Source organism: Neopsephotus bourkii, unplaced genomic scaffold (assembly GCF_033783945.1).
Source record: "Neopsephotus bourkii isolate Nb327-2 ecotype Australia unplaced genomic scaffold, CSIRO-AGI_Nbou_v1 NB_1768, whole genome shotgun sequence".
In the NCBI taxonomy this organism is placed as follows: Eukaryota; Metazoa; Chordata; class Aves; order Psittaciformes; family Psittacidae; genus Neopsephotus; species Neopsephotus bourkii.
This window is the reverse complement of record NW_026902242.1, coordinates 5,470,001-5,495,073: the sequence shown is the minus strand read 5'-3', so window position 1 is coordinate 5,495,073 and position 25,073 is coordinate 5,470,001. Positions and strand designations below refer to the sequence as shown.

At 41.6% G+C, this 25,073-nt stretch overlaps 2 long non-coding RNA genes across 5 annotated transcripts in view; both read left to right on the top strand.

Moving 5' to 3' along the window:
* The first annotated feature begins 3,969 nt into the window (after nt 1-3,969).
* Nucleotides 3,970-16,113, top strand: LOC133226173 (uncharacterized). 4 transcript variants are annotated; one of them, XR_009729433.1, is made up of 4 exons: nt 3,970-4,984; nt 7,669-7,815; nt 12,739-12,855; nt 14,199-16,113. It is a non-coding gene; the product is annotated as an uncharacterized LOC133226173 (long non-coding RNA). The 4 variants fall into 4 exon arrangements; XR_009729432.1 differs by lacking the exon at nt 3,970-4,984 and adding an exon at nt 4,993-5,884; XR_009729431.1 differs by lacking the exon at nt 3,970-4,984 and adding an exon at nt 4,993-6,900.
* A 3,370-nt stretch (nt 16,114-19,483) lies between these two features.
* Nucleotides 19,484-25,073, top strand: part of LOC133226172 (uncharacterized) — a 14,200-nt gene continuing 8,610 nt past the window's right edge. Inside the window, exons 1-3 of the long non-coding RNA XR_009729429.1 lie at nt 19,484-19,586; nt 22,212-22,524; nt 23,219-23,327. This is a non-coding gene — a long non-coding RNA (uncharacterized LOC133226172). The remainder of the gene's footprint in view (nt 19,587-22,211; nt 22,525-23,218; nt 23,328-25,073) is intronic.

The following is a 25,073-nucleotide window of genomic DNA, read 5'->3' as shown; positions in this document are numbered from 1 at the left end:
ACAAGTCAAACCACAAGAAGAATTGAAGAATTTTATCTCCCATTGCCTGTGTGACCCTTTCCAGCCAGAGTCCATTCCGTGGCCTCTCCCAGTGATGGCCTGCGTGTCATGCCACCTTTCTTCATTCCTGCAGTGCTTCTATGGCTTTTCTTACCACCCAGCTCTGGCGGTCTTCTAGTGCAATTCTTAGAAGATAAGCTTCTCTCATGGTTCAGGTGTCTTATCAAACAGGCCTTGCCTTGCTCTGTGTAGTGACATGTGTGGCACTTTGCTTTGAAGGACGAGTAGCTTCACAGAGGAGCTGAGTTGATCCTTCCCAGCTAGCTTAACTGAAAGGCAGTGACTACAACCACCAGCTCTGACATTTCAGCACTCCAGTCCTCATTCTGTTCTCTGTCAAAATTATTCCCATAACTCCCTTCCATCATAAAAAAGCAAGCCTGAAAGCAAAGAGGAATAAACATAGAGTGGTTTATAATTGTATGCTAGGAATAATTAAACTTTTAGTGAAAGGCTTCCATCATTTCTCTGGTTTTACTCACCATGAGGAGGACAGCATGTCTCATCTCTATGAAGTCACATAGATGACTTGATTACAGGGCATGTTGCAGAGCTGAATCTGGGCACTTGGAATTTCCCTGCTGTTTTCTTAAGGTATTTGTATAATAGGAAAAAAGGGGGGGGGGGGTGGGGTGGGAAGCCTGTGCTTAGTTCCTCTTGTTATGATGTAGATATATTTTCCACACATTTGCAAACAGAGTACAGAACAAGAGTTCTTCAGCTATTTAAAGTCTTTGAAAGAAGAAAGGCAGTTTAGATTACCAGCAGCCTACAGTGTGCGTGGCACAAAAATGTCACTTTTAATGGCAAAGTTCAGGATAAAACTGTGTCAGCTAATTTAATCATTTACCATGAAATACCAGTTATCTTAATCTTACATGCAGTCCTTAAGTCTGCTGCATATTTTTGTGTAATTGAATCCTGACCCTAAAAGGGAGGAAGCAAGGAATTTGCTTTTTAGTGAATAGTTAGGCTCTAAATGTTCCTGTTTATAGATTGTATTTGTGGCATTGTCAGACATTTTAATACTGAGAAGCTAATATTTCTGATGAGTCTATTTTTTCTCTGTTCCATATTTGTTTTCCATGCTGTAGAAGTCAAACTAATGTTTGGTTTCTATGGAACTTAGCTGAGTTCTCTGGAAAAAGTGCAAATATTGTTCCCAGAGAACTTAAGGCAAATAAATTAGTATCTAACCCAGATGACACATTTTATTCATGTGGTTTGCTTCCCATCTAGATACCTGATGTATTACTTCAGCAGCAAATTCAACAAGGCCAAGATGTCTTCATTTTCCTTCAGAGCAAGAGCTGTAGGAGCAGTGTGATGGAAGTATTGGTCTTCTGTGGCCAGCCAGAGAGAACCCATCGACAGCTGTGATGAGCAGAGCAGACATGAGGAGACAGGAGGCAGCTGAAGCCAAAGAGGACCCACGCCTGGAGCTCTGTGTGTGTGATTGGAGCAGAGAGAGGCCAGGACCCAAGGAAATCCCAGCAGCAAGGGGAAAAAACAGATTGACTCTCAGTGACTCATTTAGCTCCTGGATTGGACAGATCTCTCCCCTGCTGGCAATTTGGCTGAGCATCAATGGACAGATACCAGGATGAATAGCTTAAAATAATTAGGGGTTGGGAATCTGCAAAACTGCTAGCCATCCAGTTCTTTACTATGCAATGTGAGGCACACACAAAAAAAAAAAAATTACATTTAGGTTATTAAATATTAAGTCAGTGGATTTACCTCCATTTGGTCCAGAACAGGAAACTGGCTGAAATTCAACTTTTATATCATTGTGTTGATGGTCTGTTTATCACTGAACAAGTGAGTGCTTTTTGGCAGGTCAGGCTCTTTGACACATGGGGCAAATGTGTGCTTAATTTCTCCCAAACAGAAGAATTAATGTAATAATAATTAACACAGATGAGAACAGAACGAAAGTCAAGTACAGTCTAGAGTTCAGTTTAATGCCAGGTATCTCACGTTTTGGGGGTTCTGGAGCCAAAGTTTTTCTATGGAAGGGAGAGAGGGTTTTGCCATGGGTGCTTATGGGAGCTGGAGTGGGCCTTGAATGCAGAGGCAGAATTCCTTGTACTTTCTATTTAATGCTCAAAACCAGAAGCAACAGGCTCATTTAGTATCAGTAAAGGTCAGTTAAAATTATAGAGACATCCTTTGGAGCAAATCCTCTGCCTTGTATTTGCATATTTATGAATTAGAGATTACGACAGGCTATTTCATTTATTAGAGCAGCACAGCTATAGTTAATAGTCTGTCAGTATTTCCATTATAAACCCCGTTTTTCAGTGGTTTAATATCTCAGCCATTTAAAATCACATCAGGAAGCAAGCTGGTCCTGTGCTGTTGGCCAGGTGCAGTTTTTTGGTACAGATTATTTTCAGTAATGAAATACTGTTCATCATATATGCAAATGAGCCATAGCATTTCTGCTGGGGCGACATAGCAAAGTGCCCAAGTTCATTGTGGCTTTGTTTTCCTTTAGGAAAGAAGGGAAAAGTGGGATTTATCATGTCAACTGAGGCTTCATGTTTGAAGAACAGCTTCTCAAGCACCTGCTTTCAGAAGACACTGGTCTTCGATGTGAAATCAGGTTGTTGTGTGCACACAAGGTATACCCATGAGGACGGATCCCCTGTACCTCAGAAATTGCTTCTCTGCCAGTCATGGGAGAAGCACACCAGGTAAGAAAGTAGTGAAAATAAGAGCCTTTAGAAGTACAGAAACCCCCATTACAAATTCAAATCCCTGGCCTCTCTTTATGTGTCTTCCTGATGCAGATAAGTGCACTACTGTACTGACTTTACTGCTGGTGTTTGGAGTAGGAAAAGGGCATTGCTGAGATTTTGGGGAGTTGTGAAGCTACCTTGCCTATGTCCCTGAACCTGAACAGTAATGTTTACTTCAGCAGTCTTACATCCTGCTCCTTCCAAACAGCCTGGATTTGCTTTCATAGAGGTGTTGGTTCACTAAGAACCTGTCAGGGGCAGATGTTTAGATTGAAATGCCAATTTTTAACTTACCAGGGCAGCAAAAGTTACCCTTCAGTGAAGAAGCTGGTCTTGCAGTATAACCTCTTGTGCCATGAAAAGAGAAACAGTGCAGTAAGAAACTCCTGGGCAGTGATTTGTTCTTCCTTTATGGCCTTAAAAAATCATTTGCTGCCACAGTGACTGAAAAGTTAAAAATCAAATTTGTGAAGAAGAGAACAAAACAAGTTATGTGCAAAATGTTTGTTGCTCTTTACTGCTTCCCAGCAAACACATGGCTGGAGGTGAGGACACAGTCTATCTTTTCCATCATAAAGGGCTATGTTCAAAGCTGGGGACTCCAGAGGAACTAACAGTAGCAGGTCAGAAACACTACTGAAACATCATGTATGATCCACTTGGTACAAAGCAGCATAAAACTATGCCCTGGGCAAGATCCAGGGCTTGGCCTCTGTGCCGCCTTCTGTGGATTGTGACTAAATTCAAATGAACAGGTTTAGAAGTAAGACATGGTTGCAACAAGAAGTGTGTGATCTTGAAGACTCCACATCCAAATGGTGAGCAAGACTTTGCATCTGGCCTCTCATATCTATTGTGAGAACCAAGAGCCCAGATCAGGATCAAGATACTCCAACTGAACTTGTGGTAAATCTGTTCCAAATCCAAGTGACTTAGGCTCATCAGTAGCACTTTGAAACAACAGTATTTGGGATTTTTTTTTAGGTAATTGCTCACTTTAAATTGCATATTCCAGATTCCTTCCAGAATTGCCATTGTGAGGAGCAACCTTCCTTCCTCAGGCACGTCACAGTGCTTTTTCAGATAAAAATTAACTCCAGTCATGGTAAGCGATCATAACTCGGAAGTAGGCAGAAATTCTAACTTGAATACAGAATTACTTGAACAGCTTTATAGAGCAGGTGGAACCCAGAGTAACAGTGGGGGAGAAAGGCACTGCCAAATGTGTGTAAAATGTGCAAAGTACTCTGTGCTGTCTGCTGGAAGGTAAGTCCGTGCTTAGTAAGCTGTATGAGCAGCATTGTTAGTGTGTTTGTTACGTTTTGGGTTCAGTTTGCAGTAACATAAAATCTTGCATCACCGATGTGAGTGCATCTTTGAATATTAAAAACACTAATTATTATGTAATTAGCCAACAGGATGTGTGTAATTGTGTAATACCAGCATTCTTGGGTGTGTGAAGCACGCAGGTAGAAAGCCAACACTCATCTAGGCAGAGTATTATGAAATTACACAACAACATGCACCCTGGGTGGGTACTCTAATTGTATTTGACATTTAAACAATGGCTACATTAGCAAAATCGAACTTTTCTTTAAAAAGTATCTTCCCACAGGCTCAGATCATAGTAGATGGTGGGGATAATGTTGCCCAAATAGAGAGTCATCCATCTCCCAAGGGACCCAGGCTTATTCATGAACATACAAATAGGAGACAGAAACCAGGCATAAAGAGCCCTTCATCCATTCGTGGCAAGAAGCCACCCCAAAACAGACATGTGACAATTGCAGAGTCATGCACCAGAATAATTGAATGCAGAAAATGAACAAGAAGAACTTTCTGTCTCATGAAGAATCACATGAGATTAACCAGAACTGTTATATTTTTACCACTTAACAGGCATCAGGACTGTCCTTAAACCTGGTGGAAACAGAGCCACAAGAGTGAATCCGATTCTTCTTTGAACATACCCAGGAACATCTAGGTTACAGCCATCCAATGTCTTGAGCACTTTAGTTAACTCTTATCTCTGCAAAGACCTTCACTGGAGCCAGCACTACAGCCATGGTAAGATTTGCAGTACAGACAAAAAAGGTGGATTGTTCTTTTACATGGCTCACCAATATTTTCTCTCTTTTGATACGGATCCAGGGTGAAAAATCCAGGAGAAGAATGGAAAGGTAAAAATTCCAACACTAAACAAAAAATGAAAACCAATAAACCTAGGCAGTGACTCATTATAAATGTAAAATGTTAGAGCCTAAAGCTGGGTTTTTTTCATGTGCCTGGGTGGAGAAGGGTGAGGTGCCCTCTGAGGATGATTTTATCTTTGACTTTTGAGTCTGAAGATCTTGGATGTGGTTTGGCAAGTTCATAAACATATTTGTGATAAAGTTGAACTGCTGTCTGGAAATGTTACATACAGAGATGTAAGAAAGCTTAAGGAGAAAACAGCAAATGCTGAAAGAAGAATCAGCAGTGTTCAGGAATGAGGTTAGAAACTGCGGACAATTAGCTACTAGATGACTCCTACTAAATAAATCATCAAAGACTTGACGACTGCTTCCAGGTTTCCACAACAATATTAGCTCATTGAAGCAGCCAGAAAGATGGTAATTTGGCCAAAGTTTTAGGAATTTGCTATTCTTGTTTGAATTAACCAGCAAGGCTGATGTATACTCTGTTGCCAAGCCTATAAAGCAGGGCCTTCATGCTTCCAGGGAAGATACTGTATTTATTGAGCAGGATCAAGGGCCCCATGACATGGAAAATAAGCTTCTTTGTGTTAAATAAGAGCTGCATGGGAAACAAAAACAACCTGAGCTTGTCATGGAATCTCACATCTTATTTCAGCACTCAATAAAGCACTTTGCTTGTCCAGTTTAATAGAGAAGCACAATTTCTTCTTCCTGTATGCCTCCACAAATCAGAGCTAGCTCTGATCTCATTTAGAGCTTAATCCAAGATCCAAAGTAAAAGGAAAATACTGCTGTTGCTTCCAACAGGCATCTGGTCAGTCTTGTACCATAGTTTTACTTAAGTGTAAATTGAGTGCTGAGTTTCTTCCAAGAAAAAGAGGGGTAAGTGGTAAGAAATGGGAGTCTGAATGCTCAACTTTCCACTGTTACTGCTGATAGGACCTATCCTTTGGCTTGGCAAAAACTTGTCAATTTGTCTGCCCTTTCTGCAGGGCCAACTGGTACAAAAAAGTGCTCACCTTGACCTTCTTTATTGCTACATCTGGGCAGCTCACCACAGTTGGAGTCTCTTTTACTGCTTGAGATTTACTTGTGTCCCTGGTGTGTTGTGATAAGCCTCTGAATGTCACTGCTGTGATGGTTTTGTTCCTCCCAAAGACTATCCAGAGGTTCAGTGAAGACAAGTAGGTTTTGCTTTGGTTGAAAAGTAGATTGTATTGTGTCACTGTGATAAATGGCAATATGAAAAGTGTTGGTTGAATTTAACAGGAAATTGGAATGTTTCACTTGTCACAAGGCAAGTTTATAACGTGGACTTCTGACATTGCTCATAGTAGGGGAACCTCACCCCACGTTGAGGGCGAGCTCAAGGCCTAGTTATCGTGCAAATGCAATTTCAGCTATCTTCAGACTAAGACTTAAGTGGTGCATAAGCCGCACACACTCTCTCTGCGCAGGAGTGTAATAAAAAGGAACCTGATTTGGAAAACACTAGGGAGAAATACTGAAGTTTTACACACCAAAAAGGCTATTTAGAAATGCTTTTCTTTTATACCATGTAAGCCAAGCATATTGACATTAATTATATAAGATACTTAGGGTTTGGAATAAACTGCTGAAGAGCACAAGATGTATACCAAATCCTATGCAAATGAGTGTGTGCAACTGTTTTCGGGTAACACGTTTATTTATAACAATAAGCTGTATGTATGGGTTTCTTTTTAGTGGGTAGAACATCATAAAAGGTCTCCCTCTATCTCTCGATCGCTCTTACTCAGTGTAGTGAGATAGTTACATCTGTTCAGCACAGCCCAGTATGCATTCCAGGAGCTGAGAACAGGTTCTTTCCATACTTGAGTTAGTAGTACTCTTGTCAGCTTTCCTGGAATTGCATCATGGTAACTAGGAGCAGAATTCATTCTCCTCTGGTGGTAAATTTCCTTTGGTTTCAGAAAACCTGATGGAATTCATAACTGCATTTGTATTTTTCACTCTGTGTCCCTGAGCTCAGAGGTGCTTAAAGGAAATGCTGTGACTGATTTGCTATGTTGCCCATTAGTGTTATCAGTAGAGACTCTTAATAACATTGGAAGAAAACTTCATCTATCCCTTCTTGTACCCTGGCTGCCTGCAAAGAAATTCTCTTCCTTTTGATAAGTTTACTTCATGGTGGAAGAGTCCTCCTACATCAGGGCCATGACAGGCAGGCTCAGCAGGCAATCACCTCCACTTCAAATGCTTCTGTACCTGTCCCCTATTCCCTGCTCCTTCCATCTTAGGCACTGGCCTACACGTGAAAATACTTCACTTTCCAGGACAAGTTTCTTTACTGAACCAGCCAAATAATTATCTAAGGATACTCCTTAACATTAGCGGAGATGTCTAGCTTATGTTGGAGCTGCTCTGTGGTCATTGTAGAGTGTCACCTGGCTGAGCTGTGCTGGAACTGGCAAGCTTCCTAGAACCTGCTCTACATTCTCCAAACCATCCCACAAATGCCAAGGCTGAGCACTTTTGCTCTTAGAAACACCCATCTGCAGGGGAAGATGTTGATAGTGAATAGTTATTCCCTCTCATCACCAGCAGAGAATGTTAATGTTGCTAAAGCTGGTTCAGGTTCCTTGAATTCTCCCAATTTACCTAATAATCCTCTTACCATTTCACAGTTGTTTTCAGATCTACTGTGTTTGCACAAGTTCCAGAAAGCTCATGGTAAACCAGCTGCTTTTACCTCTCAGATTCAAGCCCATTAAAGGATTTGACGAAAGCTATTCAGTGCTGTGGGCAAAGAAGAACAAACGTGATCCATTTAGGTGAGTGCAAGGATCATTTCAGACCTCTGAGAAGTAGGAAGGAGTTTCTTTGTACTCTATAATGACAACAGCAATCTCTATACATTCTCAGGAATTGTCAACAACTGGCCTCCAGTCTAGCTTGAAGATTTTAGAAACCCCATCAGCTACCAACAGGTCTGGACAAGATTACTTAAAACACAGATTGCCGGGAGGGTACATTACAGCAGTGAAACTGCAGCCTTTGACCTGTTCTTACACTTCCACTTCTTAACATTCACTACTGGTAATTAGCAGTATTGGGACAGTTGGTTTTTTGTTTATCCTAGTGTGCTTGGTCTTTGTTTTTTATATTTACATAGGTTTTGGTAAGGGTAGAGACAGCTTCTGTCCTAATTGCACTGTCATACGAAAAGTAGCAGTTTATATTGACCCTGGTCACCAAGGGTACCCTTCTGGAAAGAGGCACCTCTGAGACATGGATCCCTTGAATTGGCTGACATGATAGAAGCAGCACTTGTAGCAGAAGCCAGCTTGGAGTTGCATAGGTTTTATTGGCAACTAAATGCATAAAAGTGTTGAAGGGCGGGAGCAACAGGATACTATCAGTTGGCTGTGAAGTTGGAGTGAAAGCTTTTACATATGATTTCAGCTGTTGGAGAGGCAGATGGTTCTGTTAGTAACATATTCTTTACATGTAGATCAGCCTTTTAAACACCTTCCTGCATCTGCTTTGGATAAAAATATATGTAAACCGACCAAACCCCTGAGCTTTTGCCTTTGATACGCAGTCAGATTAGGAGGAAAAGGAGCTGCTACACATGTGAAATCAAATTTGGCTCAAAGATAATTTAGGGTGATCATAGAGGTGAAAGTTCAGAATCATTCTAACCTGGTGTGGTGCCTGTGCAAAGCGCATTGACCTCCTGTCTGACTTCTGCTGTCTGACTTTTTGTTCTTGCTTGAAACCTAAAATTTGGTTTCAAATAAAAATTGATTCCTAGCAGGTTCATATAATACAAGTACTTTATTGAATTCTGACTGAAACAGCATTGCTCAGAAACTGGGGGCCGTGTCCTGGCCTTGTGACATGGGGCCAGGAGCATTTTGCAGGATGTGACAGTTTCCAGACCACAGGCAACTCTTGTCTTTAGGGGAGGGTGAAGGAGGTGGGCACTTACCCTAGAGAGATGTTACAGGCAGCAAAAAGGCAAAGTCACAAATGGAAACTCTGGATTAGTTTCTAGCACTGATGGTTTTATGATGCAGTTTTCAAGTTCTGTTGCTGGGATGAGAGGCATATTTTTCAGGCATTCCAAGGGAACCAGAATAGACGTGGTCACCTTTGCAAGGAGAAACTGATGCTCCAAGGAAGGTGACAGCCAGGTGGGAGGAGATGCATGGGCAAAGGGAGGGAGGAAGGCAGGCTCATGGCAGGGTGGGGGGGCTGGAACTAGATGATTTTGAGGTCCTTTCCAGCCCTAACTATTTTATGATTCTATGGAGGTGGCTTGGCTGCAGCAAGGCATGTAAGGAGCGGTGGGACTGCTGGTGAAGGAAGAGACTGGTTAGGGTGTATCTGGAGGCCATAAAATTGGCGCTGAGGGGTGAGATGCTATAATCTCCTGTCTAAAAAGAATATGGCAGAGAAGGAGAACAGTAAAGCTCCTGGTGTGGCATTGTGGGGGGGGCACAGGGAGGAATAGGGCCACTTTGCACACATCCCACCCCAGAATGAGTTGACCTGGCTGCAGCTCCAGGACTGAGGAAGCACATTGCCTCTGGGTTCATGACATTATCTCAAAACAGTAAGAGAGAAGCCTCAATCTTGTACTGTTTAAGTGGGGAAACAGGAGCTTAACAGCTACCTCTTCTGAACATCAGTTCAGCTCCCATCAGGGGTTTTACCTGGGGTTCTCCTGGAGGCCAGTTTTTCCCCATAGGTGGCAGCTCTGCCTTTGCTTGAGCCTGGAAGGGCAGTGAGCATGCCAAGAACCTGGGGGTGATGCAGGGGCACCCCAGGGAGGGAGGTTTGTGCCGTTTAAGTAGCAGCACTTTGGTGGGTTTTGCAGCCCACAGTAACCTCCACGAGACCTCCACTGAAGGAGAAGTATTTGGGGATTTGTGGTGGAGGCTGGAGGTGATTCATTTGAGCTCTCCTTTCTCTGAACATCGAGTGCATTGCTCCTCTAACTCGTTTTAGAGGCTGGGCCACCCAGTGTCAAAGGGCAAAAGGAGCCTTTTGCCCAGCACTGTCATACCATTGAGGCCCCAAATCTGAGCCCTGTAAAATGTGAGAAAATGAGAGATTCGATTATCCATACGGATCACTGTGGATTTATGCCAGATTGCTTCATTAATAGCAATCAAAGACATCACTTTAATGGATTTTTTTATCCTCAAAATTGTGATCATGAGGAATTTGTTCTGGCTATTGATTTTGAAAAGGCTTTTGATTCTCTTCAATAGCCTTAACTTATTTCAGATTTAGGTAACAGTAGGATTTGGTCTTATATATGTTAGATAGGTCAATCTCCTTTATTCAAATCCACAGTTATATTAAAACTAATGACCAGAGTTTGAAGATGATTTATATACTGGGCTTAGACAGGAGAGTCCTTTTTATCTTGATACTTTTGCTGTTACAGAGAGACCTTTGTTTTGGGAGAAATCAGTGTTTTTAAGGGAAAAGTCAGTGATGTTTTCCATTCTGCCCTTAGTTGGAGAATATGTTATATTTTTAATGAAGATTTTTAGGTATTATGCAGAAAGTCACTGAATGTTCATGTTTCTTCTTTGCTAATTGGGGTAAAACTCTTAAAGCCATTAGGCGATTTAAATGTAGCTCTATTTGAGCAATATCCTTTATTGGATCCCCCATTATCCTTTAAACATCTTGGTGTGCAAGGGGATAAAATTAGAAAGAATTTGTTTGCTTTAAATTGCCAGCCTCTGCTTGATAAAACTATTAGCTATTTAGCTAATTGGACTGCTCTTCCATTATCATTAATTGGCAGAATTGATACAATTAAAATGGGGGCTTTATCTAAAGTGTTTGTGGATTTTTTTCTGAGGTATTCCCATCAAGTTCCCTGACATGCTAAGGGAGCTTTACATTCTGCAATTAGTTTTGGTTTCAGGGTTAGGGGTAAATTTAAGATCCATTTTGAAACTCTGCAGCTTCTCATAGAGTCAGCTGGCCTGGCTCCTGCTAATTTTGGTGTTGCTTTTGGCTGCCCTGCTACAACATGTTGTTTCATGATTTAGACAATCCCCAGCATTATGTGGCTGTGGAGTGCATGAGGCAGTGCAACCACATGCTGAGCAAAATCAGGCCCTCAGAGCACACCCCCTGCTTTGCAGAAGGTCACCACAAGGCTTGCTCCCAGGGTTGTGTCCTGCAAGGTGCTAAACAGCCATTATTCCCTGACCCACCAAAGCATTTTAACACAGCCATAACTTTTAAGCATACATACAGGCCCAATGACACCAATTAGCTTATTCATACCAGTCAAGTTAAACAAAGGCTGTGCTTGGTTGGGGTCACAGTAATCATCACCTTGTTTGAGACTCCCAGGTGAACCCATTGCAAACACTGCTTACACCTTGGCTGTGCTCTGAGATGGTACCCTCCAAATGAGCAAGGGGAAGGCACTGGGCTTTGAGGGGAGGTTCTGCCAACCCTTCTCTTCCCATTTGGTCAGTGCATCAAGAAACTGCACCCCCTGCTCCTGCCATCCCTGGTGGACATGCCACCTTTTTTAAGCTGCTAGCATGAGTTGTGCTTCTCCCTCCTAACACTATGATTCATGGCAGCCATTAGCCCTCAAATAAATGAATGGGCCACAAGAAAATTAAAACCAAATCACGTCTCTATCAAGGGGAGGTCTTGTTGACACATAGTGCCTCCATTGCCAGAATTAGTCATCTAGGCCTGCCTTTTGGACCAGCAGCTAAGAAAACCAGAGGATGATTAATTGGGCAGGACCAAAAGGATGTCACCCCCATTCAGCTGGCCAGAGTGGGTGGTTTCTAAATCACACTATGAGGGCAGTGGCTGTATTACTGAATACCATGCTTCATCTCCATCATAATTTTATGGAGTGCTGGGGTACCACATTTTTACTTCAACACCCAAACTTGCTTATGGTGGGACTTCCTTATCTGGCAACCCATGTATAGCTGGGTCTATTGTCATTTAAAGCTGTTTAAGGTGTATCTAAAATATAAAATTGTTTTATACAACATGGTTTTTTAATGTTCTATCTATAAGATATATGCAAATATAATTATATATCATTTCAACTGAAAAAGAAAAATAAATCTCATCCATTTTCATAGGCATGACCCCATTTGTACCTAACAGGTATGAGCACTGGAGCAACCTTGATGCAATACTGCCCTGCTTAAGTCATTTGAGCCACTGTAGTTTTTAGACTATGCCAAAGTCATTTCATGAAAGGCATCGTGCTTCATGGGTTAATCCTGATTTAGCTGTGATGCTTTGCTTTTGGGTATTATCTAAATTGTTTTGCCCATCTCCATTTATTTTGTCTATCATGAGTATCATTCTACATGGGTTTTACTCATACATTTATTTGTATTTAAATTATGCATCTCTTAAGGAGATAGACCCATCAAGTGATACGATACCCCATGGCACAAAGAATGAGGCATTGTTTACTTTTGCATAAAAAGCCATGAAGATGGAGCACACAATTTATAGGATACTAATGAATTATTTGGATGTTTGACCTAAAATCAGACTCAATCCAGCTAAGCCTGGTAGCCAGTGGAATTGAAATGTAATGGATAATAACCCAAGAGGCAACCGTATTGTAGGTCTAAAACCAAAACCCCTTAGAATAAAAGAATAAAAGAAACTACATCACTGCAGTAAACGTGCTGATCCTGTGCTGATTTATATTTCTGGATTAATTGCAGTAACTAAAAAGCATCACACTCCAAGTGTGAAACTTGCATGAAGGAGATGAGAATTAAGCCCAGAGGGAACAGAGGAGCTGCAATGCAGGAACCAGTCCTCCCTGTGAAACATTTAAGGTGTGTTAGGGCCAAAACCTCCTTAGTGCAAGCAGTGCTGTTTATTTGCTTCCATCAGCAAAGTGATTTTGGCTTATTGTCACCAGTACAAGAAGAGTCGAGAATAAGGGGCATTCCCAGGCTGAAACATTACTGTAACACCTTTTCCTCATTTGAAAATAGAGATATAATTCTGTATGTCATTAACTAAGACAATAGTAAATTAATACAATAGCCAAGTAATAGTGCTGTAGTACTTTCATGTATGAATTAGAATGGGAATACTGAGCTTTTCATGTCATGGTTGAAAAATGCATGAGTTGACCCAAATATTAATTTCTGCATTTCAATCATTTACATATCATGGGTCAATAATCATTTCTTGCACAAATGACTTTTCAAATGAGAAGCAGTTTATTGTAATGGTCTGTCATATTTACAAACATCTCGTTGTTTTCCCAACTTAGCACTTAGTATTTAAAATATACTGTTTGCCAAATACAATACAAAAATATCTCATGTAAAATGCAGAGACTATTTTCTTTTACTATTGTCTATAATTTATAATGTTCATAAACCATGGAGTGGCATACCCCAGCCTATGGGCCGCCCAGGCCCCTGTTTTGGAACTGGCATGGTTTGCCAGCATTGGTTCAGGAGACCTGACACCTCTCTCTGCTCTTCCCTGATCTTAAAAATCTCATCCCTTTGAGGAGCAGTCCAGCTGAAGATTCAGCACTGTCAGAAGCTCTAATGGTGAGGGGTTTGTGAAGTTTAATACATCCCAAGATGTCTTTACAGCATGCAGTGACATCCAGCAAAAAGCCTAGGGTATCTTTTTTCAATTACTTTACAAAGCTAAAATAATATAAATAACCTTGCTTTTTACTTACTGGTATAGAGCTTAGTCCATCATTTTGGGCTGTTCATTGTTTCCTGGTATTCCAGCCCTTTATTAGCCAGCATATCCCAACAGAAACCTTGTGTCTTGGATTAAATAGTGCTCAAGTCCTGAATTAATCAGGGACTACTGCAACATATATATGCTGTCCTGCAAGATGAATTTACACATCTGCCTTTTCCCCTAATTATAATTCCATAGGTTGAATGTCAACAGCATATGGGTATATCCTCATAGAGGCATGCAAACACACACATAGAGGCGCACACACTGTACATAAATCTCTCTTGGCTTATCTGTTACTGTCTTTAATTTGTATACTTCAAAATTGAGTGGTGAGGTCATTTATTAGACTGTTTCTGTGAGTTTTATGTAGTGATAAGAAAGCAGTAACATGCAATTTGTTTTTATAGAACTCACTTTTGTAAGTATGATCTAATATTTCCTTTCTTTAACTGAACAGTGAGGGAGAAGAGCTTTCAGAGCTATCTAAGAGTTAACTGGCTACATTTCAACTGTCACCATTGTCTTACATCTACATAGAGATGGGAGGAGAGCCAGAGAGGTGTAAGTACAGAAGGCCACTGGGAAGAAAACATTTGTAAGTAGAAATTTCTGCTCAGAAGCCTCAGAGCAGATCTTCACAGTTTGTCTTGATTTTCTCTTTCCCTATTTTTTAAACACAATGTGCAGTGAAAATGATTGTTAGTATCCAAAGGACCTTACTTGCTGGCTCGCTGCATCTCTGTTTATGAAATGCCATAACAAAAGTGAGCTCACGCTTGTGTGCTTCCAATGCGTGATGTTCCTGTGTGCCAGATGGGCACTTTCATGACTGTATGAGCGTGGATTATTTCATTTCCTACATCTGGGACTCCAAATGGCTGCACAGAATGCCACAGGAGAGAGGCACAGATCTTCAGCTGGGAAAGCCTACCTTCACAGGGGAACCAGCTACATCAGAGGGGATGGGGCAGAGAAGCCCCAAGTGGTATCTGAAAGTTCACATAAACCAGGGCCACAAGGGAAACCTTTAGAACCAGGAACAAGACAAAAATAAACAATAACTAATGCTGGATGTCAGCTGTGGAGAGGGGGGAGGGAAAATAAACCATAAGCAGTTTCTTGTCTTGCCACAGAAGATGTGTTTGGAATGCTGTTTTGTATTTCAGCTCAGAAACTCTGCTGTGACCTTCAGATATCGCTGGGTGTTACAAATTCTACAGATAGCCAGAGAGAAATATCCCAAGGAGAACTGGCATATACCATGCCATACTAGTTAATGTTGACTGTGTATTGCTCACAGCCCATTCCAGAACTGCAACCAGGCAGCCTTATAAACACTGCAGAATCCTACAGTAATAGGAATGCTACAGTTTGTCATAAAGCTATTGCGGGATTTGGGATAATTACTTGTTTGTTTGTAGGATAAAAGGGTGCTTTGCTTTTTTTTTAAGCCCAAAATAGTCAGAGGAGATCCACAATATAGTGAGGTCCTGGCTTACTATGCTTTTGCAGTATATGTTGCATTTCAGAGCCAGCAAACAGGAGGACATAGTAAGAAGAGGCAGAATAGCCTGTCCTGTATGTTTGATTGAATTAGCTGTAGCAGAAAAATATATAGTTAAGCCAATGGCTTTCTTAAGATGAAAGAGAGCAGTCCCCCAAAAGAGAACAACTGGAAAAAAGTAATGAACAAAAGAAAGTAAGAGCCTGTGACACAAAGTAAGAAAAATAAACAGCAGTTGACTTAACTATTTTGCATAAGATATTTACAAACCACAGCATATTACTGTTTGCTTTATGCATTTTCACATCCTGCTCAGTTTAAAGCAGTAATTTTCTGCAAGGACAACAGAGGGGAAAAAAAATGCTTTACACTGCTTATATTAATTACATTTTTTCATTACCCATCATGTTTTCTACAGGCTTGTGTATTATTACTGTAAAATGTAATGAAACAGAGAAGGAAAAAAGAATGGACTTCTGGGAAATTTTCCAATTCTTGAAATGCAATGTTAATTGAGTGCTATTTTTAGGTCATCACAGACAGAGCTGAACCTATTGCCATCAGTGCACAGAATGGGGACAGCCCAGGTGCAACACAGACTGGTGAGGATCTCAGTTTCTACTGATGGAGGAAAAAGGAGAGAAAGTAACTCCCTAGATTGGCAATTCTGGTTGGGGTAGTTTCTATTTCTCGATGTAAAGTCCTCAAAGCAGAAATGAAAGGGAAGGGTGCAGAGCTGGCATGGGTGCAGGACCTACTGTGACCACCGGCAATCCTGAAGGAGCCTCAGTGACTCCTGTGACAGGAGGGCAGACCAAATGAAAACAAGAGGGTCTCTCTGGTGTGGTGGCTGACTTCCAGCTCTAGGACGGAGTCAACGTAAAGTAAAGTCCCCAAAATGTATCAGAAATGCTATCCCTTTAATTTATAGATCTCCTAAAAGGCTGCCAAAAATCAATTATTTTAATTTGTATATAGTGCATCCATGGACTGATTCAAGTCCTTTTGAAGTATTTTTGAACAGCCATTGCACAAAGCCATCCTCTTTCCCATATGCAAAAAAGAAATGAATTGAAAACCACAGTTTCTCACAATCGCTTTGATTGCAAGAAAAGACACGCAGGACTCTGAGGCCCCCTGTGAAGTCCTTTAACTGGATACCTTTACTGTTAGTCCCAAGAATCAGTGTGGCTTTACTGCTCCCTCTATTAAGTGCCTCTTCCCCCAGAGAGAGCAAGGAGGGTGTTTGAGTCCCTAACAGTTTGTGAAGACAAGAGGAAATAGTTACTGGTACGTGTGGGTGGGTGGAGGTTCCCTTTGAAACAGAAGTGGAAAATCTTTGCTGTGCACTTACCAAGACTGAAAGGAAAGAGGAGAGAGCATCCCACATGGAGGAAGCCAATGTTATCTCCACTGTTCTTCTCTGTATTGCACAGCGCTACTATAAAAGCAAGAGCCTAACAGAAACATTTCAGCAGCCATTCTAAATCACCATGTGTTCTACCCACTTTGGCCCCATGCATGTAACAATCTTGAGAAGTGGTCATGACCAGATGGTAGACCAGCCAAGTACCAAGACAGTACATCCAATTCTTATGTTTGTTTTGGTACCGCTGGAGTGTTGGTAGCCAATGTGCAGGCTTAAGAGACATCTTCTCACTTGTGTCATCACCAAAGGCATCTTGAGCAGGATCCTGAACAAAGGCACTAAGCACCCAAATTCCTGAGATGATCTGGTCCACTTTACCTTGGAACAGATTGCATCCTGGTCTTTTCTTATTGAATACAAGTTTCTTTGCTTTTCTGTGGTTCTGTTAGTCACTTGAGGGTTCAGGCGCATCCTTTTTCCAGTATCAGGTCAAGAATCCCAAATATGCCCAAGCCCCACATGAAATAGCAGGTATCAGTGCTCCCCTGGGTGTGGTAGTGTGGCTCTCCTTTACCTGTGCAGTAGCATGGACCTCAGCTGAACATCATGAACCTGTCTACACATCTTGCCAATCTTCAAATCTCTGCCTTCCCAGTACGTCACATAAGCTGTGACTTAACAAAACTACCACACCAGTGCATTCCAGATGTATTTCCCCACCCATTCCCCGGCAGATCTGGCAGTGGTATATAAGTGTTACAGATTTGCGTGGCAAGGCTTAGATGGATGAAAAACAAAGCAAAGCAAAACGCAAACTGAAGAGTTAGTTTGCTCTCCAAATATCTCTAGTGCTAAGATAGAAGTGATAAATCATAAATATAAGCCAACATGATTTTCTCTTATCTGACACACTGAATTAAGACTGTTGCGCTCAAACACTTATAGCAAAATTGACAAACACTTCCTTTTAGGAATGCTGCATTAAAGCTATTAACTTTTATAGTCAGAGACCATTTAAAGCCAAGGCAAGGCATGTGCATTAGCACACACTGCCACACGCCCACACACAAGGCATATGAACTGTGATACTCTATTTGCAAATCAAGATAGAAATCCTGCTTCTTTCAACTATGCTTGTCCTGCCTCCAGCAGTGGTGCCAGCATTTGGACTTGACTTAGCCAAGCCAGCTTGATTCAACCTCACCGTGGGCTTTAGCTCATTATTGGCTTATTGGCACTTCATCAAGACCAGCCTCAACCCTGACAGCTAACCCCACACCATGACAGACTCCTTTTTATATTTAGATTAGAGTTATTCCCCTTGCTAAGAAAATTCATCTGAATCCACAGCCCTTCAATCAAGAGTCACAGCATTTTTTCCACAAAGGACACAGTTTTGTTCTTCCACAAGGATTCAGTTTTCCTCAGCACCCCAAGTTGTTGTAGATGGCAGATCAGAAATAGCAGGGCTTCCTTCAGACCAGAGCAAGTAAATTTTTTGTAGTGGGATGATAGGAGCAAGTGGTGGAGGATAGGGAAGGAGAAAATGACAAAGCTTGATCCCATTACACCACTCTTACGGGAATGGCTCCCATGTGAGCTATTCCCTTCAGTATTGAAGCTACTGAGGAAAGGGCAATAAATTAGTTTACTCCAAGTCAGTCCCAGTGCATAAATCATAGAACCATAGAATCCTAGAATGGTTTGCATTGGAAAGGACCTTAAAGCTCATCCAGTTCCAATCCCCTGCCATGGGCAGGGGCACCTTCCACCAGACTGGGTTGCTCCAAGCCCTGTTCTTGAACACTTCCAGGAATAGGGCAGCCACAACTTCTCTGGGCAACCTGTGCCAGCACCTCACCATACCACAGGTAAAGAACCCCTTCCTAACATCTTCCTTTATTCCCTTTTTAAAAATGGGGGCTATGTTTCCCTTTTTCCAGTCAGTGGGAACTTGACCAGAATGCCACAGCTTCTCAGATATGATGGACAGTGACCTATCTATGTTCTCTGCCAGTTCCCCCAGTTCCTGCAGATGCACCTCATCAGATCCTATGGACTTGTGTACCTTCAATTCTTTAGATGATCTCAAACCTGATCTGCTCCTAAAGCAGGTGATTCTTCATTCTCCCATCCCCTTCTTTGCCTTCTGTGACTTGGGCAGTGTAGCTGGAGCACAGGTTGGTGAAGGCTGAGGCAAAAAAAATCATTGAGTACCTCAGTCTTCTCCGTGTCCCAGGTAACCACATCTGCTGTTTCCTTCTGGAGAGGGCCCACATTTTCCCTGCTCTTCCCTTTATCACTGATAGACCTCTAGAAGCTTTACTTGTTGTCCTTGACGTCCATGATTTAATTCTATCAACGCTTTAGCTTTCCTACCCTGATCCTTGGCTGCTCAGGCAAATTCTTTGTCTTCCTCCAAGAAAGTCAGTATTGAAATGGTAATTCAGACTTGAGATAATGTCCTAAAATAAGTGTAGCCACTGATTTCCATGTGAATTTTGCCATAGCTTTTACCAGGACTAGGATTTAATCTCTGGGTGTTTTCATTTTTCCACTTGATTACCTGGCACCCATCCTCTATTGAAAGACAGTCACAGCGCACCTGAAGAATTGCAGTAATAAGCCAGTCAAGGAAGCTTTGCAGGAATGGACCCATGGAGACTGTAGTCATTTGACTGGATCAATAGGTGGGATTTCATCAGAGAGGGGAGATTCAAATGTCACTTTGAAAATTTCACTCCAGTGTGTTCATTTTCTGTTTCATCTGTGTTGGGAATGGACTGGAGATTTAAACCCTGACTCAGAGCAGGAGAAATGAGGATCCATTAATTCTTATGAAAAAAAAAAAGGGGGGGGGGGGGGGAGGAAAGCGCCATTTCAAGCCATAGCCCTAACATAAATGAATTTGGCATGTTCAGGAGTGGACCATCACTTCCATGATGAGATCAATGGGTACAATTTAAGCTTTGGTAGGATGAGGCCTCAAGCTTGCAGTGCTTAAATATGTTTCAGGATCTGGGATTTTCAAAAGCTCATGTGTTCCCAACTCCCAGTGGCAACAAGGAAGCTTTAAAAATCTGAAGAAGGCGCAGATCTACATCCAGAGGTGCTCAAATATCCGTGTAAATCTGCCTCTAATTTATCCAGCAGCCCTGTCCTTCTGGATTGCTTTTGGAACCACAAGCACTTTACACGGCACTACTCTGCAAACTCTTCTCCTTTGGGTAGCTGTGGAATAAAAAGGAAAGAAAACATATTACAGCCCTCAACTGACAGCAAAAGTGCCATAAGCAGTGATGTGATAGCCAGGATGCTAGAAGATGCTCAATACATTTAATGTCAATAATGTTAATGTCACCAGAGTGCAGAACTGACCCTGGCCTCTCTGATTTGCCTCAGTAGTTCACACCTTAACCCTGTTATTTTCAAGTTTTTTTACCTTGTAATCTTTCTGGGTATCATCAGAATAGCGTTTACCTCCCAAGCAACCCCTCAAACCCAAGCATAGCCCTGTTTAAGTAGTGGAATTGAGATAAAGAATACCATGCTTAAATGGCATCCTTTGAAAGGGGGCACTGTGCATAATAGGCCTGCCAGGTTCCCATCAGAAGGTCTAGGAGCAGACTGGGGGACTGGAAACACTGACTACAGCCAGTTTCTTTAGTTCTATGTGCTAACCCACTTTCTTCAAACAATATGACCATTTGGTGCATTTAGCTCTAAATATGTCAACTACGCCTTTAGGAAAGAACTTCCAAAACCTAAAATCATCTCTTTAAGATCAAATTCATTACCTGAGCTCAAAATGATTCTTCTCTACACAAATAAATACATACACTTGTGTGCTTTGCACTGGAGGAATTGTCCTGGGATAGCACTGTGCTGTCTGTGGAGCCCTGCTAAAAAGTCTGGCTTTCTGATACCCAAAGAGCACTGCAAATATTAACACATTGTAGACAGTGGAGGAAAAAAGAAGCAAGAATGATTATCCCAGAATGGAACAAATCTAAAAGTAAATGGTCTTCATTTTCATCTATTGCAGACCAATGGGGGTGAAACAACTTTAATTAGTGTAACAGGACAATAGCAGTGAAATTGGCTTGGCCACAAGATTTTTGCAGGATGACAGTGGTGGTATTGCTGTCCAACTTCAAAGATTTGGAAAGATGCGGCTGCTAACACTGAAGAATAGAAACCTGTTTTTCATCAACTAGGCTGGCCTGACAAATTAAGTCTGTGGAGTCATTAGATTAAGATAAGAGCTTATCTCCTAGACTGACATTTATTCAGAGGTTTTTATGCTGCTCAGCTAGTAATTAGTGCAGTTGAATTTTTAACACTGCTTTGTCCAGTCATTTGACAAAGCAGAAATACATAAAGTTTTGATTAAAAAAAATGTAACTAAAATGCAAGAATCTAAAATTATTACCTTGGAAAGGTTCTAATTTCCCCAAGAGTTGAGATGATGCTAAAAGTCTTCGCGCAGGTCAGAAGTGTTTCTGCTGTTAACTCATTTCCATAAGCAGACTGAGAGGCCCCTTCAACTAAATTTTTAGGCACTAAGCAGCAGATCTCTGTGGCAAATCTGTAATTTCTTTCATGCCCATCCATTATGTAATTCTGCTGCTTTACAGCAGTAATACAGTAAAGGCTGCACTCCTGCTCATTGACGCTCGTCCGCTTCCTTCAGCACTCAGGTTGGGATTTGGGGAGAGGGATTCTAAAAGGTTCTTATAGGGACAATTTCATGCGGTAAGGTTTCTTTTTCCTGTCCTAATTTTCTTATAACAGATGGGCTGTTCCACAGTAAACCAGTTCATTGCTTTTGGATAATGTTTTAACACTGCTTTAGACTAACAAATTTTCTTTTAAAGAAAAGAAACCCAGCTCACTTTGAGAAACTGAAGATCAGAATTGGATTAATAATTAGTGGATGAGTGTTTGTTGATGAACTTTGTCAGGTTTGTTACAGCTGCATCTTGTTACTGCTGTTACAGTGTTTGTTTTGTATGAAGTGCAGCCATCTCAGCATCTATGGTCCTTCCTTTCAGAAATCTACAGGCAAGGGGAGTGCATGGTGGTAAATTATGGTTCATCCCACTACTTTATTCCTATTATTACTGGCTTGCACAAAAAAAAACCACCTCACGTGGACTCTGGAAATATCCTGATGATCTCAGACTGCTTGGAAAAGAGACCGTTTCTTTACCTTTTACACCTTCCTGCCAGGACCCCTGAAGTCCTGAACTCCCAGGCCCAGGGTTGCAGAGGGTTACCATTGCTGCCACTTGCATGCACCCCTGAGCCCGAAGTGGCAGGGGTAGAGCAGGACACAGGCTGTCAGGCCAGCTGGGATCAGGGTCTTTGTGAGTTTGGGGTTAACTGTTTTTTATATGACACCTCCAAACCCAGCTAATATGAAATTAGTAAGATCTCCTTTTGATGGGCTGTGGAGATATCAGCATATAGGTGTCTTAATGGTGTCTGTCACAGCTGTCCATCAACAGTACTGGTTCATGGGGCAGTTCCCTTTTCCCAGAGCCATTTCAGACACCTCGTGACATGCTGCCCATCTGTGGGTTTTTGTTTTACAGACTGCTGCCATCCTCCTATACTTCCATGAGAGACACCATTGACCTGCACCTTTGCCTTGAGTCGCCAATTTAAAGACAGCTACTGCTTGATAGTACACACAAAATGAATTATTAGTCTTTAGTTATGGCCTAAGTGTCTGGAGACTGAGACCTTCACTGGCCCCATGCAGAAGGCCAAGGACGGACAGAAGCACCAGCAAAAGAGAAGTCCCAAGAGGTTAAGGGAAGGGGCACTGCAGACTAATAAACTCTGTTACTACAAGGAGAACTTTGTTCAACTTCTGATGCCAAGAAGGACAGCCTGGACTGGCAGGTAAATTTCCCTGAAGGTAGTGGAAATAGAGGTTAGAGCACCATATTTATCACAGGCTACTTAGTACATAGTGAGATACTGCAAAAAAGACAGTTGTAGATTTAGCAGCAGGAAGGTGTCATTGAAAGCAGTAGCAGTCCAACCATGCTCCTTTGCCTTCCATTTGCGGTGTCCCACCCTTACGTATTTGGCCAAGGTCAGATAGGAGAGAATTTTTTCTCAAGTTTCTAGTGTTCCTCAGAAATTTTTAAAATGAGAGAAAAGGGCAATAACAACTTCTTTTAACTGACAAACATGTTTTCAGTGTCCCCAGAAAATGCCTGTCAACTTAGACATTACTCTGCTTTTGGTTTGATACTTTTGGCTTCTGAGTTTGGTGTAAGAGGTACTCATGTCCCAGAAAAAAAATACGCTTGCCCTTTTTAACTGGATTCCATAGGCTGAAATTTATCCATGGTAAATGTTTCACAGTAAATTATGCAGCCAGCTCCACACAAACATCTTTTACTCTCCGAAATAAAGGCGAGCACTCAGTCGCACAAGTACATGGTGTAGCCATCCAGCTGTTTGTGTTTCCCCCAGGCATTCAACACTCCTCACAAATAACTACACTTTGCACTTCTGTAACACACATCCTGTGACCCCACAGTGCAACTGCAAAGGTGGGGTAAGCACCTCTATTTCTATTTTATAGGTACTTAGCGCTTCTGAAATGCAAGCTCAAGGCAGGCTGTGTTGAATGTCTTAAGCTTGGGGAAGTCTTTCTGGAAACCTGATGGAAAATACTGGCTCAAATATTACTGGTAAGTCAAGTGGTCAATGGTCAATGTGACTGTTGGAAGGTGGGTTCCCTCACAACGCATGAAATTCCCTCTCCAGTAGTCCAAGCTTCTTCCCATTTTGTTTTTCTGTGGTGCAGTATTCATTAAACCCTTTGCCGTGACATGTCATTGCCAATGTGCCAAATCCTGAGCAAATCACATCCTCTGTTCTTCTGTAGCAGATTTGTGAGATAATCTATTATAGATTAATCATTTTAGTCTTATGGTGCAATGTCAGAAATAAATTGGGGTTATGAAGCTGGAGGGGAGCCACTTTTGGGGGCTGGTGTGTTCTCACTGACGCTCCTTATTTGACTTTGAAAACAGTGTCATGATGAGATTTTTGAAGCTGATTGTTGCCCTGTGGAATCCAAATCATCGGGTAAAAATGCTGGGGAATAAGTTTTCATCTCCACAAATATCAGCTCAATGATGAACAGTAGGTGGTTTTCAAGCCATTTCCTTCCCTTTCCTCACAACATGAAACGTATCTGGGCTGATCCATTACAACTCTTTAGAATAATGGGTAGCAGAAGAATAAATAGAATAAAATAAAGCCCCTTTTAAGGACTGAGTATCTGCTGGAGATGGAGGTATCCAACCCAGGAAAATAATGCAGGCCAGGAATTCAGCCAAATATACTGTATGAAAACATTCATTTGCATAATTTTAAATATTCTCTTAACATTTTACCATGTTACCCATTTTACCATGGGAACCATGACAGCTCCCAGGTGTCAGAGACAATGAGTAATTTGCCTAGTACTGTAGGCCTTGTTATACTCCAAACTGAATCACAGCAGGTCCTTGGTGTCTCCAAACCAGAGCAGGAGTTAGTGCATAGGGAGAGACTATTCTCCCACTTTGCTCCCTGGTCTCTTCTGCAAGACAGGAACATCTCTGAATTGGTTATGAACTAAGAAATGAGACATTTAGTTCTGTCTGTGCTGCCATGTACCATCTACCTAGACAGCAAGGCTTTAGCAGTTATTGAATGCAAACCTGCAGAGACTTCATGACATGCTTTACCTTCCAAAGGATGGCAGAATATTGCAGGGAATACAAGGAGTGGATAAGCACTATTTTCGTTTCAGTTTCTTTTGCTTGGGTGCAAAGTAAATCAAACCAGGCTCCATGCTGAGTGATATATCATATAAAGCTTCGATGTGATATGTATCCAACGATTTGTTTTTCACTACAGTAGCTTTTCACAATCCATAAGTCAGATGGAATGTAGAGAGATTTCCTAGCTTGAAATGCAAAGCAATTTTTCTGAGATATGGTGGGGATTTTTTCCATACCAGGAACAGTTGCTGAACAACACAGCTGCAGATAATGTGCCAGAGCATTCCCACTAATGATTTACTCAAAAGATATGGTGGTAACTAGAGTCCCTTACAGAGATCTTCTTAGCAATTAATGCATTAGAAGTGTGTTTTCAAGCAACATTAAGACTGTAGCAATAAAAGAAACAGCAGAAGAAAATTACTAACATGAACTGGTTTGAACTGATCCATCTTCTACCTGTGACCTGTCTTTTGTATTCAGTGGGTAATAATGTGTCATACATGCACTAAAAATGCTTGATGCAGGATCCTAGTTAGGGAAAAGCATAGATAAATGGCATGTCAAAAAGGATATATGCCTTTAAAATAGCATAAGGACATTGATATGATCGACAGATCACAACAGTATATTATTTAGAAAGTGATGGGCAGAAAGCCTTAA